This window comes from Pleurodeles waltl, chromosome 8 (assembly GCF_031143425.1).
Source record: "Pleurodeles waltl isolate 20211129_DDA chromosome 8, aPleWal1.hap1.20221129, whole genome shotgun sequence".
In the NCBI taxonomy this organism is placed as follows: Eukaryota; Metazoa; Chordata; class Amphibia; order Caudata; family Salamandridae; genus Pleurodeles; species Pleurodeles waltl.
Genome location: NC_090447.1, coordinates 1,309,295,424 through 1,309,311,704, shown reverse-complemented (window position 1 = coordinate 1,309,311,704; position 16,281 = coordinate 1,309,295,424). Strand labels below are relative to the sequence as shown.

Genomic DNA, 16,281 nt, shown 5'->3' with positions numbered 1-16,281 from the left:
TAAAAGTGATACTTTTCAAACATGAATTTAGAAGCATTCATTTTCCCCCCTACCCTGACATAAATGCCAAAAGTGAATTTAAAGAGGCAAGTCAGATGTTATGTGCATTTTTTGAGTGGCCTTGGTTCCTGTTATACATGAACGACATTTTAGTTTATTAACTCAAACTAAGGAGCAGATTTGTACGGTGCAGACCCTGAAATTTTACTGCCCTCATATGTGATAATGAAGGAAAAGGCGGGAAAGTGAAATTATGCAATTGCCTAGGATCACACAATTTGGAAAAGTGGGGAAGCCGAGATTAATCCCAGGTTTTCTAGTTTCATATTGCTCAATTCAGCCACTAGATGTATATCCTTCACTTTGCCTAACCATACCTAACCGCCAATCCTCCCAACCTCCTTACCCGACTGCCATTCAACAAGCGACTGTGCCGCCCTCGGGCACATCACAGACCAAACTTTTTGGCCCCTGGAAAAATGTTTGTAAGTACCTATGCTCTAGCTCATCCTTGTCGCCTTGAATATTCTGAAACTTTCACTTTTCATTCAGAGAATTCCTGCCCTCAGATTGCCACCATCCTTAAGACACTTGAGGTTTTGTTTTTAGTCCTTTGTGTTCTTTTCCTCCAGTTTGGGATTCCTTCCTACAGACACCCACCTCCAACATAATATGTAGATGTGTGGAGCAAAGTGGCTACTGAGGGCTTTGCCCCAACCTTTGACAGGGCATTTTAAAGCTGATGCAGCCTTCTTTGAATCCAGCCATTAACAAAGACTGTACTTTATCTTAAATTGGGACCTTCTAATAAAGGGTCTTGTGGAGAGACCTCTGTCTTGTAAATAGCTGTCTAAAAGTGTTTCCCTTACCCCTTTCCTGTAACTTGGGATGTTTGCTAGGCAAATGAAGAAAAAGCCAGAACTTGACATCCTTTGCCTAGTGCTGAATTCTGGGTTTCGCTGCCTCCCATTGTGCCTGATGCTTCAAGCAGCTCCTGGATACCTTTCCGGGTGACAGGAAGTGCTTTGATGGGATAGCAGTCCAGGCAGTGAGGACACCCGACTGTGAACTGAACTCATATTTCAACAACACACTGCCCAATAGTTCATCAAGCGCTCCTTCTTTTCTTTCCTACCGTTTGCAGTGGTAGATGAGACAGATGGGCAACATTGGTTTACTCAACAACTTTAAAACCATACAACATACTAGCTCAATAAAATGAAGACTGCAGCGATAAAGGTCTTCAGCGTGGCTTATTGACATTATTTAGTCGTGTTTTTTTTATTGACATTTTTGAAGCAGTAAATAATTTACACCTGGTGAAAACCGGGTGGCGCTCAAATTGCATTAAGTGGAAGTTGGGATATTATTACTGGAGCATTGTAATAGATACAATATTTTAGATAAAACATTAGTTTGTTAAATAGCACAATATTATTCGCATAATGTGAAATGTACTGTGTACAGTATGGTGTACAAAAAGAAAATTTTTTCAGAATTCAGAAGACATTCTGTGAGATTATGTAGTGCAACCTATACCAGACAACATGAAGGTGTAGCAATATTAATGGTTTAACAGAACCTAGACTAATGAATCTAGGGCCTGGAGCATGGCTCAACTATATAAAGAACATATAATTGGATTGAATGTTTTTATGAAATTACAACAAAAACTTACTCTTGCCATTTTCCCTCATGTTATGATATACAGTTGTGGCACAACATCAGTTCTGTTTTCTTTTAATAAATCACCAGAAGAAGATAGGATCCAAATGAAAATGTTTCTTAAAGAGAGAAGGAAAACATCACCTACTTTACCAAATGCTTCAATGGTCTAAACTTTTCCAAGGATCCTCCTGATGAATAGTGGCACTATCCTTTTTCGAAAATGGAATGTTGAAAAGCTAATTGTTTGGACCAGAAGAGCAACTTTTTATAATAGATACAACCTTTTGTGCATAACATTTATTTGGTAAACATGTAGATGTGGCTGTGCAAGCAGTTAAGGCAGACATCGAAACTGAATTCTGTCCTTATGGTAACATAGTGCTAAGGTACCTAATGCTCCCCTTATCTTTCTTCATTCAGCTGCATAGCAACAAAAAACAAGACAGCATCAGCCTGGTGGGTACTTGACATCTTCCAATAAGGAAAATCTTTGCCCTCAGTGTCAAAAAGTCTGCTAGTCGTTTTATTGTTTTTCTGACTTCAAGGATTTCTACTGTGAAGCAGAAGTCTTTCCACGTTACAAAAAGAGGGGAAATGCTCATGCTCTGGACTGTTCATGTTCAATCTCTGCAAATCATCGCTTTTGAAAAATTCAAAGCCCTCTCAGACTGGATATCTTCTTGTACCTTGCTGCTTCAGAGGGTTACCTTGTCTTAGGGCTAAGCTTGTCCACAGAAATGAAAACACCTGCCTGGATGCTGGCAGCAGACGAACAGTCACAATTCTGACAACAGACAACTTCTGCTGATATTGAAGTATAGAGAAAGCCCTTCAGTGGGATCTGTTTGTAACGGATGAGCATGTCAAGTGTCCCTACTCCACCAGTTGATGGAAATGTGCAGATTCCATTGGAGGTAATCCTTTTTTTCAATCTGGTTCAGGCAGTTTTGTAATGGCTTTCTTTCCACCTCTGTGGTCCACAGTACCTTGAACAAAATCAAGGTTGAGTTGTGCACACTGATTCTGGTGGTTCTGGCGTGGGGGAGGCAGCACTCACTCTCAGAGCTATGGGGGTGTCAATGCCATCATTGATTCATTTTAAGCCAGCCCTTTATCATATATCTCTGGACATAGGTCAGGTTCTTCAATGTAAACCACTGTCCTTGCAGTTGATTACATGGCTGTTCAGGACTTGGGATTTTTGGTCCTTAAATGTACAATTGTAAAGAAATTGTGCATGCTCCAAGACAACTTCATATTTTCAGTAATGGAACAATCCAAGAACTTGACACTGCTATTGATGTCTTTAAACAGGTTTTTACCATATTGTCTTTATCTAGCCAGATCAAATCCCAACTACTCATCTTTCAGACTACATCTGGTTGCCATCTCAAGGAATTTAAGAAGCTGGAATCATCTGTACCTATTCACTTGAAGAATTATCAAACAATTTGTGAAATAAATGTACACCTTTTCTATTAACCACAAATCTCAAGCCATCATGGTAGCTTAATATTGAATTGTACACTAAAATAAGTGAAAGCTCACTTCAAGCCCATTAATAAGACCTCCATCCAACACCTACCATGTAAGATGGCTTTCTTGCTGGCCATCATCTTGGCAACATGAATTGGCAACCTACCATTGTTTCTTAACTAAGGAACTGTAGCTTTGATTTTATGCAAATCAACTACATCTCAGGACAAACCAAATGCTCATTCCTAAAGTCTCTTCCTCTTTTCATATAAACCCCTTATTCCATTCTTACTGCAATCATCCTTTGTAACTAAGAGTTAATTGCACTCTTTAGACATTGAATTGTTTGAAGCTTTTCCCTGGGGAGACTAAAAATGTCTGTCTGTGTGATCACCTTTTCTTGGATTTTTGTCAACCAAACAAAGAGAAAGTCTTGCCAAAGCAGGGTTGGCAAGATAGATCGTTTCCTACATCACAACAGCTTGCACTATGGTTGCTGTCAGACCTGTATTCTAGGGGATCAGAACTCTACCAGAGGCATTGGAGCAGCAAATGCTCTTTTTGACAGATTTCTATTTTAGAATATCGTCAATGCTGCAACATGGAAGACAGCACATTCCTTCACCATAGCAGAGACTAAAGTGCAGAAGGTGGTGCTTCGAAACCTCATTGCTTAGGCTCAACATCATTCCCACTTTCCACCATAGCTCCACATTCTCTGTGCATTTTTGTTAGTCTTGATTCAAGCTTGTGAATCTATGAAAGATCCCAGGCTGGAGAAGAAAAATGTACCTGTAACTACAATTCTGATGGATACTTCTAACCCCAGGATTCTCCCTTTTTGAATGTTCCCCAGGCATCAGACTGGTTCCAAAGATTTTCAAGCAGTATCCCTACACTCCGTTAGGTGGCATCATGCGGCTGCACGGATGTTGTTCTGCTCTAGAAGTAATGTGTGGAGCCACATATAAGCACCACCCAAGTGCACTGATTTCACTTCCATTCTTTTCACACACCAGGTGTTGAACCGGAACTGCTCCTCATCTCTTTCAACTCTACTTCTCCACTAAAATTTTCTTTAAGTACCAGTATGCAATGGAAAATGTCACCCACTTAAACCACAGGGTGCAAGCCTTGTAGGCAGTGATGCAACCAAATGTCTGTAACAGATCCCATCCAGATTGGTGCTTGGGGTCATAGCATTACTCATGAATCTGAAAGCCATTAGGCAGCGTGAGGCGAAGGTGCATGAGTTCAAGTATTGGAAGACTCCACAATGTGTTCTGAAGTTTGCGCTCATTCTCCCAAAGTTATTCCCGCAGCAGATTTTTTCACGGTCACCCCTTGAAACCACTGGGTTCAAGCCTTGTAGTAATGATTACAAGCAAATGTCTGCAAAAGATCCCCACCAGATTTATTTTTGGTGGGTAAGGTCGAATGTGACCCCAAAGCCAGTAGCGACTGATTCTGAAGACTGTCAAGTATCATGAGGTGAAGCTGTTTGTCACCATGCACTAGAAGACTCTACACCATCACCAGTTTAAGTGAAAGGGACGGTCCCACTCTTGTGGCATATCTTTGTTTCAGTCAAAGTCCCTGGGTAAACCAAAAAAGAAGCACAAGGAGTCCAAGCGGAACTTGGCTCCTTCCTCGTCACGCTAGAACTCTTGAGAAGACAGAAGGGCAAAAAACGTACCTTTTGGTCTCAGTCCGAAAACTTGATTTCTCGTCCCTTGTCCCAAAGCACCGTGGGTTTTCAGGTCCTCAGTCATACCATAGCAAATTCATGAGTTCCAAAAAGTGTGCTGTGTCTCTTCAGCACGTTGCCAGCTCCCTCTGGTGCGTCTTCATGCTCCAGGGAGCCATGAGGCCCTCCAACGGAGACTCTGCTGGCACTCTGCCAGCAGAAACCTCTGGACCTAGTTTGGACCCTGCACCAAATTCGGTGCTGACATCGGTCTTGGTGCCAAAACCCACGTTAGACCCGGGCACTTCAATGCCGAACAGTGATGTGCAACCAGTAGTGCACTCTGATTCTGAGCATCAACTTTGAGCAAGGCCATACCCTGATCCCACTGGGCCGCAGCCTTTTATAAGCCAGTCAGGTTCTGACACTTTGCCCTTGACTCATGGACGGGCCCAGGTCATCCAAGATTTGGATACAGATTCTGATAATGACCTTTATGATAAAGTGGATGACTTTGCTGAACCACACACTGAAGACAAATGGTATGATGAACTACTGGATAACAGTGAGCTGGATACTTCTCCAGACACTGGGTTGGTCTCTCCACCTGGGCCAGCTACTGAGGAAGATACCTCCTTTGCAGTTATGATGCAAATTGTGGCTGAGCTTCTTGACCTCCAGTTACCTACTGTGGAGGTGAAAACCAATGTTCTCACAGAAGTTCCCCAACCCAGACAAAATACTTAGGAGCCCCTGTTGCCTTTCAGTGAAGCCCTCACGGATATCCTTCTTGTGATATGGGCAAAGCCATGTTCTGGACCACCAGTAAATAGGCAGATAGCAGGTGCCACTGCTCTGCCCAGGGGATCCGGTATCCCTAACACTGCACCAACCCCAGTGAGCTTAGCGGTCGCAGCATTCACCAGCATTGTCAACCCAATCACCCTACCACCCCACCTAACAGAGAGTCCAAGCGCCTTGAAACCTTTGGGAAATAGCTCATCTCCTCCACCAGCCAAGCACTAAGGTAAGTCCAACTGTCTGTTGGGCCAATATACCCATGCTGTTTGGGATTCTGTTGCTCAAGTACTACCTGCGGTACTGGGGATCTTGTGCCCTGCACGTACGCAAACCATTCAGGATGGCTGCAGTGCAGTAAGATTAACAATAAACTGTGGGTTAGATCCTGCAGATTACTTTGGTCAAGCAATTTGCACCAGTGTGACAATCAAGAGACATGCCTCAATAAGATCTATGCGCCTCTCTTGGGATGTCTGTCTTCCCTGATAGACAGACCCTTCGATAGCTCTTGCCTTTTTGGCAATAAGGTGGACTTAGGCCTCAGGTGCTTTAAAGACAGCAGGGGCACAGTGCACTCCTTTAACCTTTCTTCTTAACATGTCAGTTTCTCTAGCAATTTTACACCCTCCGTAGCTATAGTAGGGCTTCCAATATCACCAGCACCCACCCATGCAGAAAGCCTTGTAGACCCTACAACCTTTTCGATGCTTGGGCTGCATCACCCACAGACAATGTGGACAACTGGGCAGCAAGCAGCTCAATCCACAGCCCCTCCAGGCAGTCCCAACCACAAAAACTCTTTAGTGTGTCCTTCCAGATGCATATACATTATTTTGGAGGCAGGATTGAGCATTTTGTCACAGCGTAGCAAGCAAACATAGCAGACAAATGGGTTCTGCAAATTGCACATTGAAGTTATGTCACTTATTTATTTTTTACAATACCACACCTTCTGCCACCATCAGGACAGCTGACAGAGGACTATCTATCTGTTCTACAGCAGAAAGTGTAGAGCCTTCAGTCCAAAGAAGCCATAGAGAGGGTTCCGGCATCAGTGGGAACTGACTGCTACTCTTGCTACTTTGTGGTCCCTATGAAGGATGGCGTCTTCATTCCATACTGGACCATTGCTCCCTCAGTGCTTTTCTGCAGAAGGACAAGTTTGAGATGCTCACTCTGGACAAGGTATTTTTACATCCCTCAGGTATTACCTGCAGTTCACAGTGGGTCATGAGCTTTTCCAATTTGCAGTGCTCTCCTTTAGCCTAACCAGCAGTGCCCCTTGGTTTTCATGAAGATGATGGCGGTAGTTGTTGGGCATCTTTGGAGATTGGGGTACTGCTCTTCTGCTACCTTGACGACTGGCTGCTGAAGGTGGGCTTACCCCAGGCAGTCAGCACCTACCTTCAGATTGCAGCAAACATCTTAACATCAATGGAGTTCATCATCAATGTCCTGAAGTCCTTCACATATGTTCCCCTTAACTGTTGCCATTCTGGACATGGTGATGTTCCATGCCTTCCCCCTGGGGTGGAAAGTCCTGGATATTCGGGCTATGATCCTGTTGTTTCAGCCGCTGTCTGTGATATCCTGGTTCCTGGCATTCTGCTGGTAAAGCATGCCAGATGGCATATACAGTCTCTGCAGTTGGGTCCATGGGCAAAGCATTGGGAGGATCTGTCCTACTTTGTCCAGATTTTGTAGGAGGCTGCAAAAGATCTGCATTGGTGGCTGCCGGACCATGATTGGGGGAGCTGCACACCACTGTCCCTTCCCCACCTAGCGGTAACATTGGTGACGGATGCATCACTTCTGTGTTGTGGAGGCCATCTGGGAGAGCTGGAGACCAGATGCACCTGGGCTCTGGCAGACACCCAACACCATCTCAACCTCCTGGAGCTGTGGGCCATCGGCTTAGCATTGAAAAACTTCTTGCCATCAATCAGAGTACAGCTGGTGCAGGTGCTCACAGACAACACCAACATCATATGGTACTGACAAGCAGGGTGGGGTTGTGGTCTCTGTGTCAGGTGGTGCTACTCCTCTAGAAGATGCTGGGACACCAGAGAACGTTCCTCACAGCACACCACTTGGTGGAAACATTCAAAGCCAGGGCAGAAAGACTCAGCCGCTAACTCCTATCGGATCATTAACAGCAGCAACATGTGGGGTAGCACAAGGCCTTTTCCATGTGAAGAACACAATTATGTGCTCTGGAGTTCCCAATATGGCTTTCTCTCAGCCACGTATTCTGCCTAGAGTGGGGCACAGGACTGCTGTATGCCTTTCCACTGCTACCACTCCTGCCTCAGGTTCTCAATCAAATCGGGACTAACCTTGCTGAAGATATGCAATAAACACCCCGATTGGGCAACAAGAGTGTAGTACCTGGAACATTTGGGCATCAGTATCTGTCCTTTAGTAAGGCTGCTGCGTTGGGAGGATCTTCTGTTGCTGCAGCAGAGCAGGGTCTAGCACACAGGCCTACGCAATCTTTGACTCCATGCTTCGAGATTGAGAGTGGCATTTGACTTAATTTGACCTTCCTCCCCAAAAAGTTGTTGCTGTGATTTTGGTGTGGTACTCAGTGGTTTGACCCACTTCAAGCAAAGCTGTCTGGAGTGTTGCTCTTTGTGTTGTCAATACCCCAGCAAGGACTTGCTTTGACCACAGTGAAAGGTTATTTGACAGCTCTTTCTGCTTTTTTGTGGTCTCTGGACCAGCACTCTTTATTTAAATTACCTGATGTTTTTTGTGAAAGGACTGCAACAATTTTTTCCACTCCCACCCTTCCTCAAGCCCCTCTGGGCCTGAATCAAGTTCTACATGCCTAATGTGTACTCTCTTTAAACCACTGTACAACTGCTTATTGCAGCTGCAGCTCCTTACTCTAAAGACAGTTTCCACATTGCCATAACATCAGTGTGGTGTTTGAGTGAGTTACTGGCCCTCTCAGTCAACCCACTCTACATGGCATTCTTTCCAGACAAACGTATGCTAAGGACTCAAGCCTCCTATCTCCTGAATGCGGTAACTCCGTTTCACATCAGGCAAAATATCACACTTCTTCACTCTACCTCAGTGCTCTGAGGAGGAGAGAATTCATCGGGTCGATCCCAACAGAGCTCTTAGCTTTTTCATAGATCATACCTGATAAAATTATGTGGATGTTCAACTCTTTGTTGAATTAGCTAGAGCAAGAAAGGGCAGAAAAAGACCATTTCTTTCAGGGTCATTCTCTGCATCAAAATCTGCTACACACTGACTACGAAGCAGCCTCCAGAAGGCTTGAGGGCTTTTTATACCAAAGCTAAAGCTACTACTATGTAATTGCCACATGTAGTGCCTATGCTGGACATCTACCAAACAGTTATGTGGGTGTCGCTCCACAAGTTTATGAAGCTCTACTGTCTGGACATCAAGGTCTGACGAGTGGGCCACTTTGCCCACACGGTCCTGCAAGACTTTACATTTGTGCCAGTTAACAGACCCATTACCTGGGAGGTACTTTTGTATCTATTCAAATGGTGAGGACTCTATGGTTACAAGTATCCATCAGAAGAAAAAGTACCTACTATCTGTAATGCTGTATTTGGTGGATACTCTAACAGCAGATTCCTCACTGACCCTCCCATTCTTTGACCAGGGCTCTTTTCTCCAACTAAAAAGGTCTAGAGATCTTCACACTGGACACAGCTAATCTGTTAATAGGCTCTACCCCTGAGGGCACAGACAACCTAGAAAGCAACTAACATCAGTGCACTTGCATGTTGCTTGTATGTGGCTCCTCAGGACACTACTGGAGCAGAACTATGTCGGGGTTTAACTACACTGTGCCACCTACCAGGATACAGGGGCACAGCATGCAGATTTACAGATCCACACAGGTGCCTAGGGAATAATCAAAATGTTAGGAATCTGCGGTTAGGTGGAGTGTTCACCAGAAAGACTGTTACTGAAGGTAAGAAATTTGTGCTTCTCCAGCACTATCGTTCATAGATTTACATGCAACCAACACCCTCCCCTTTGATGAGGCCTCAAATTGTTACTCTTGAATAGCTTTGAAAATCTGACCCGTGGAATCTTTCATGGGAATTGAGTTCTCTATCTCGCCATCTGGGTGACATAATAAGGTTGTGAGATTATATGTAGTATGAGGCTACAGAATTGTTATTGAGAGTAGATTCACCCTGCTGTTAAGCACTGGCTTCTGAGATTCTTAGCTAGATGAGAGGGAATAATTCAATATGCTACATCTGGAGAACTACATTTGCAGATCGCAACTACCCGTATATGCTTTTGCCAACATTTTTGTAAACTGTTTTGCCCCATGTTGTCCAATTCCAACTCGAAAGGATGGGTTAAGCAAGCTCAGCAGGTGTAATACATCTTCAGTGCTATCTTAAGTGCCAGTTCAGTGTTTGATAAAGGGCTTCCTGTCCTGAAGTAACTTGCACAGTTGTTTTTTTGGGCAATGTGAAAGTAGAGGGAATTACATTATCCTTTTTTTTATGTTTGTAAAGAAATGGGAGGGAGGAGGCCAGTGATATTGAAAGCAGTAGTCCCCTCATCACTTTTTCAGGAAAGGTCCTATCATGTGATGCTACCATACAGGAAATGATAATTTCAATATATTTCTGAGTAGGAAGTGTACATTGCAGGGCCTTACCCAAAATACAATAGAGGGGTGTCCTGGGCTGGAAAGTGGATGGCAAAAAGCCATAATAATAGTATGTGTGCGTGGCAGTGGATAGTTAATATTTGTCAGAAAATAACTAAACACTCATTTGTTGAATTTCAGAAAACTCTATATGTGCATATCCAGCAATGCTCTTTCAGTAAGTATTACTTGTATTTTAGAAATTGATGACCCGCAGGACTTTGCTGTTGATCAAATAGCAAAACATGGTTAATCATGAAGCCTTGGAGAATGTATACAAAAATAATAGGCTTTTTCCAGTATCGGTGAACAATATAAAAAATACACTTGAAAGAATACATAGAAAGGCAGTCAGTTAGGTGATGGGTGGCCCTTAAAGATTGCGCAGACACTCTCTGTACCATTAACTAGCTTTATGATTGTGAATCTATCCATGTTTGTTCGATGTTTGATTTGTAAAAATGTATATTTCATAACCTTATCTGACAGATTGCTCATCTTCTGGCCATACTATTCTAGATGTACCATCTTAATATAGTTACAGATTAGTATGCTAATACATCAAAGGAATCAACCAGTGGGATGCACAAAATCCTTAGGAGGCATGTTATTTTTTGTGGATGTTTGCTCTTCCTATTAGGTTTACAGTTCCCTGCATGCCCCCTAATTTTCATACATGTGAAATATATTTTCTTTTGGGGTTTTTGATGGTTCTGTGTTGCAGCACCTTCTGCACTGTAGCTCTTTTCACCTTTAGTCATATTGACCATGAATATAAAAGTTTACGTTTGGTCGTTCTTGACTGCCACACTTGTCAGAGTGGCTCACTCTCGAGTGGCGTAGTAGCCAGGAAAAGCATTAACTGGAAAGCTGTCCAAGTAATTACCAGTGACTGAGATCAATTCAAGTATTCTACCAGTCACTTTTTTTGTATTTTTAAGTTCGACACTGCAAGTCGATTTGGTATGCCCCAGATGTGAGTCCCATGCTCACAATTTCATTTGACTCAATCGAAACCTCACAGATGAGGCACAGATGGCCAAAACGGGTCTGGGATTACTTGTGTTTCCCTCTGGTGTGGATCTGGCATGGCAGTGCTAGCAGAACTGTTAGCATTGAAAAAGAGGCAAACCTGAATCACATACTGAGGCATAGTTGGCAAAAGAACATGGATTGGCAAAAGAACATGGATTGGAATGTGGCCCAGAGCAGTTACCAGTGGCTGATATTAAATCAAGTATTTCACACATTACATTTTGTTTTTCTTTCTGTGCAATAGTCAGTGGGGCAATATCTAAAATATCCACTGGTTATGTGTATGCAGCTGTCTGTATATTAAAGACTGGAGTGAAGTACATCCATCCTCTTTCATCATGAATAATTGGGATTGGCACTTCTCATGCATTGATGTGCAAGAGGAAAGAAGCAAAAGAGTGAATGAAGGATGCAAAGTGGAAAAAATGAATCCAGACATCACCTCTGTAGGAATGTTCATCCTTTGAAGTGCAAAACTGGTCATTTTGCACATGCAGTTTTCTGTTGATAGCTTCCTTACTCTCCAAAAATGCCTACTCAGGTTTTGTTGTGATATACTAATCCCATGTACTGCAAAGCTTCATGACATTGGTGAGAAAAAAGAAAGAGAAAATACAAATAAGGAAACACTAAGAAGCCTGAACAAAAGACCTGTTTTTTGAACCTCCTAAACCTTATTAAATATGCAGTCATTATCAGATAGCGGAGAAAAGCATTCCAGTGTTTTGCATTTCGTCTGAAACTTGGGAGTAGCCAGAACAGGACATTTTAAGAAGGGAAGTGGTGTGTTTTATTAGGATAGCAACAAAAAATATTCTTTGGAATATAAGTTGGGGCATTTCCATAGTGCACCTTGTTAACCATAAATAGGACCTTAAAAACAAGTCAGCATTTTCAATAGGGGGTGGATGGAAATGACAGAATTTGATTATGTGGAATTACACTCAAATTCCCAGAGATTCAGTGGATTTCGGTGGCCGGACGGAGTGGGCATTTGGCAATATTTTCTTAACGCAAAATGCATTATCACGTCTTAAAATGGATGCAAGGATGCATATTTCTCTAATAACTAGTGCTGCCAAATGCACTTAAAGTGTGTAACTCTCAGTGCTTTAGCATACTCTGCAGTGATTGCGTAAAAGTATGTAAGAGTGCCAATGGGTATGTACTCTAAGTGCATTTGGTATTTGGCAATGCTGTGCATACCCCCTCAGCACCCTTACATGCTCCGCAGTAATCAATCCAGAGTATTTAAGGGCACCGAGGAATATGCACTGTGGACATTCCCCCTTGGTGCCCTTATACACTGCAGTGATTACTGAAGAGTATGTAAGAGTACCAAGGGATATGCACTGCTGTGCATACCACTCGATGCCCTTACATACTTAAAGTATATAAGGCTTCTATACTGAGTATGTAAGGAAGCCTAGGGATATACGCAGCAGTGCAGTCAGTGGTTTATAAACAGCAGTGGTTTATTAATCTGCAGTGGTTTTAAAACACAGAGGGACTGCTCTCCCTTCCAACCCTGTTTAAAAACTAGGACAGTGCTGATTAATTCCGCTGGTGGAGCAGCAGATTTTCTTTTTGTATTTCCGTGTAAAAGAGTAACACAGAATTACTAAATTCCTCCAACTCTGCAGGCAGAATTAAAAATGCTCCAGACCCCTAGTTTTCGCTGGCAAGCGCACATGACTGAGTCTGGGAGCCCCCATACTAGTATGGCTGTCTGATTTTGGATCATATGCATACAATGCAGTATAGAGATTGGGTGTGATCTATTGTTGAACCAATAACGTGACAGCTCATCTCTTCTCTTAAAGTTCTCAGGTAATAAAATAATGCAGATACAAGTGTCAAAACCATGTTGCCTAATAAGGTTTTATGTCTTTTATGATGGCTAAACTCTAGGTTGAGCTGACTGACATCAGTAATGATTCCGAATTAGTCCAGTATGAGTCCAGGAGATCAGTATGAATATCCATGGCTGCCACCTCCTTCTTGACTGTATTTGAAGTAGATGCAGTTTCTTTCTAACCACTCACATATGACCCTCACACACATGTGGAGCTTGATAGCAGATGAAAGGGTACCTCATAGCTACACAATTATATGTGTAAAAAGTGACCCCTCTGTCGTAGATAAGCACAGCTTGAGGGACTAATATATATAGATTAAAATGGTGTGGGTTGAGTGCTCAGCCATGGTGCACTCCACAGTCCAACAGAATATCAGAAGCAACAAAAAAAGGAGACAAACAGATTGAGTCCTGCCAGTAAGCAATCAGTTGAACCATGGCACAGTCGAACCAGTGATTCCTACATCACAGGCATAATAACAAGATGATGTATTTTAAAGTGTCAGCCATCGCTGACAGATGTAATAATATCAGTTTGAAGAAGAGACCCTGATTAGCAGCTGTATTAAGGTCTTCCAGTTTGGAAGGAGCACAGACTTAGTTTTAGGTGAAGAACAAAACCCAGCTTGGTGAAGTCAAGAGTTTAGCTACTGCGAAAAATATTATAGACAGTAGGTGTTCATGATTGCCTTATCAGCATCAGGTATTTTACAAATTGGGGTAATTTTGGCAGGTTTTCAAATGATCTGGTGACCTATCCATTTCAATAGAAAAGTTAAGTATTGACCATAATGCTTTCAAAGTGGTTGTTTGAAATTATTACATATATTACATTACTGATACTGGCAAAGAGCTAGATGTGTGTGCCTGCCCTAGGTTTGTAGGCACTGTATGGAAACTGGTGTCACCGTCTGTACAGAGTTTTCAGGGTCAGGTTTTGCTTTATGAAAGCGTTGACTTTCACTTTTCTTGATGTATGTGTTTTTCAATCAAGTACACGTAAGTGAATTGTAAGACTGCTGTATAGCCTGCACTGGAGAAGAAATGTTAGAGTGATCAATTGATTAATTTATTATTTGGAAGACTAGTCTCTGATGGTTTGTGCCTGAATACTCACAGTTAGTGTAAAATATTTACTTTCTGATCTTGATTTTAGCTTTAATTCTTCAATGCTGTGTTAAGGAGTAGTTTACAGGAATTATGATTCAATTTGTGCCAATGATGCACAGCGCCAATCAATATAACTCTCTCTCCTGACACAGAAACCATTTTTTCCAATATATTTCCCTTTGGATGTAGATGCATGGACTACACCACGACTATCAGTTGAGGTCCACAAACCAGTAACTATTGACCGCACCAGCCTATGAACAATGTACATTGCTAGATGGTGTTGTAGTGCCAGGCAAAACGTTTTGTCCTGAAGAGACCCTTGTAAATTACATGTCGGATTGAAACTTTGTCAATTTTAAAGGGACTGTCTGTTACTCATCTAAATTGCTGACAGGAATCCGCAAATAGATTTAGTTCTGTTATATGTCTATGAATTTTGAGACCTCACTCTTTAACATATGTATAATTTTTAATGTTGCAAATCACTGCACTATCGAGCACTGCACCGTCTCCACCAAGTTTATTTATATGTGATAAACTATACCTATTTTAGAGAAATACATTGATTAAAATGATTTCTGTGTCAAGAGAGAGAGTTATGTTGATTGATTAAGAAAGAGTGTCCCATGGAACCGTTTTTTATCTTTATACGTTATATATTTTTATATATAATGATGCACTACTTGGTGCGAGGTGTTTTTTTGCTTTTACCACACTTGTAGACGTTTTTGGATCACATATAATCAGAAGTGGAGCCTGTATGTCAACAGTGGAAGATATCTACTTAGTATAAGATGTCTATTGATATGTGATGGATCTTTCCACGTTCATATTGGTTTGTTGAAGGATATAGCCATAGCTAGATATATAAACATTAGTTCAGCTAGAACTGTAAACTTGTTCCTTTTCAGCTCCATTTCATGTGTTAGTGTAAGGAAACAAAAAGCTGACAAGCAAATGGTCTGACCAAATTGGAGAAGCAGTCCTAAATTCTTCTACAGTTTGATTTACTTTCCATGAATGTTCTAAGATGTGAACTTTATAATGGGCCTTTGAACAAAATTAAGTGAGGTGAGTCATTCGGCAGATTCAGGAGAGGTAGTTTAATTGGGGCTTCCTCCCAGTAGTTAAACTCCCCAATGCTCATTACTTGAGTAGTGAAGATAGATAGTGAGCAAACCAATTCACAGTAACTCAGAGAAATCTTACGCATAGGCTCTGGACAGTGATAAGTTAAAAGGGGAGAAAGGGTAAGAGGGGATATATAATATATGCACTGGTATATAATCTATTCCTTTGTAGGCAATGATGTGGATTAAACTATCAACTCTGTGGCTATCGCAGTCACACCACTGCAACATTTATCCTGTGAACAATGTTTTTAAGGATGGGATAACCAGGTAGGACTGGGTGACTGATTTAAACTGATGCAGTCTCAGAGAGTCAAGTTTAGGTTTAAAAAAACATTTAAGGATTGACCATAGTTGTTAAATAATTGACATATAATGAGTTCATAGCAAGTGAACAAGAATTGATATAATTGACAGTACCATGTCAGGGCTGATACATGTAGATATATCAGTTTTGATAGCAGGTGTTGTAAATATATATAGGTATCCTCAATCTCAATATTCAGTTTGATACAGCCCTTTGAGCATGGTGGTTAGCCCTTAGTACAGGCTGGTCCTGGGCTGCATTGTGATTGAATACTGAAATGCCCTGCTGTGTCTTTTGAAATATTTGTTTTCTGATTTTGATATCTAGAGCTTTGCAGCGAATGGAAGGTGGATTGTCTGAGAATACATTGTGGAAGCTTATAGATGGAAGTGTGTGACATACAAACATAAACGAAATATCTAATTTCCAGCAGTGTTTAGCAATTTCCTTTGATATACAGGGTTTATTTAGTCATTTTATCAATAACAGAATTCTAGTTCAAATGCATTAGGCCACAACATTAATTACTTAAGCCAAGCTTCTAAT

General features: G+C 41.9%; 1 protein-coding gene across 4 annotated transcripts in view; it reads left to right on the top strand.

The window, feature by feature from the left end:
* PARP4 (poly(ADP-ribose) polymerase family member 4) overlaps window positions 1-16,281 on the top strand; it is a 1,744,976-nt gene that overhangs the window by 911,465 nt on the left and 817,230 nt on the right. The window lies entirely within an intron of this gene.